The sequence below is a fragment of the Anneissia japonica genome, unplaced genomic scaffold (genome assembly GCF_011630105.1).
Source record: "Anneissia japonica isolate Jap-2015-1 unplaced genomic scaffold, ASM1163010v1 scaffold284931_len208951_cov167, whole genome shotgun sequence".
Taxonomy (NCBI): Eukaryota; Metazoa; Echinodermata; class Crinoidea; order Comatulida; family Comatulidae; genus Anneissia; species Anneissia japonica.
In genome coordinates, this window is record NW_022703742.1 from 1 (window position 1) to 1404 (window position 1404).

Sequence of the window (1404 nt, forward strand, 5' to 3'; positions counted from 1 at the left end):
GAAGACTACTTTTTCCAATACAGGATTTAGTACGTAAATGTTTATTGTGAAACAAACTTTTTTTTAATTTTTTATAGCCTATATTTACAAGTTACAGAACCATTTATGTAAATATACGTGCACAGTGATATTGAAAAAAAAAAAACAGACATAATTATAATGCTACAAATGTACATGTTTAAGAACCAGTTTATGTAAAAAAACTTAGCACAGTGAAAATAAACAATAATTTAAGAGCTGTCTTGGTTAAATGAGATATATTGAGAAAAAATAATAAATATATTATTATGAATAATGTCAGTTAATTCTGACGAAACGCGAAAACATTACCAAGTATATTTCCTTGCTAGCCTATAGCTAGCCTAGGCCCTGGCCTATGCTAGCTCGATTACAAAATAAATAATAAAATCGTTCGCAAATAATAGGCCTCATAGGCTACGACCCTACCCTACCTAGCAACGCTAGACCTAGGGCCTAGGCCTAGCCCGAAAAAGTACACCAGTCCCCCCGCCAGGCAGTATCATGAGCATGTGGTGGAAACAAGTGTGAATTTTCTAACTTCTTAAATTTCGTGATTTCTTCGTTGCTGGCCTTGAAGCAAAAAAATCGGTTATCCTTTCTCGGCGCTTCATCCTCCTAGGCTATTTTTGGGGTGTCGCATGTCCTCGATCTCAGAGAAATGAAAAATTTCGAGCGCCCAAACTTCTGTGATGACGTCGTGCCAAAGTAAATAATTACCGAGCTTTCGTTTGAGGACGGTGAGCGCACAGTACGGAGGAACCAACAGACCGTGACCGTACTCGCAACCAAGCTTCCGTCCTGTTCAGAAGTTGTTTCCGTTTACGCGACGGGGGAATATGCTTGCGAACGCACGCCCTCACTTTAGTTACCAAAACATGGCGAACTTGCACAGAGTTTAAGAGGCACTTGTCGCTGCGTAGGCATTATTATAGGCTAGGCCTAGGCCGGACGTACCTTAATAAATTAGGGCCTAGTCTAGGCCTAGCTAGACCCAGGCCAGGCTAGAACCGAGCCGAGGCTGTCCATCTAGGCCTAGGCCTACAGTACATCTACATTTACTAGGGCTATACGACTCGGCTAAATCATATTCATCCTAAATTTATGTGTTGTATCACTGACTTTGAACATGAAACCATAATTTCATTAAAGTGTTATCATAAGTTAACAACGAGATACATCAGTCACCAATCCTGACTCCATTGTAATCGCCTTTACACTCGCCGCGTGATGCTGACATACAAGACAACCTCTTATTGTTGCGTTCTAAACCGGACGCTATTTTCAGTCAGAACCGTCCTCAAATTCCGCGGTATACGGTGAGATGCAATCTTTCACACGCATGCGCAAATGAATTTTCGGCTCTAATTACCGTACTAGATTTCT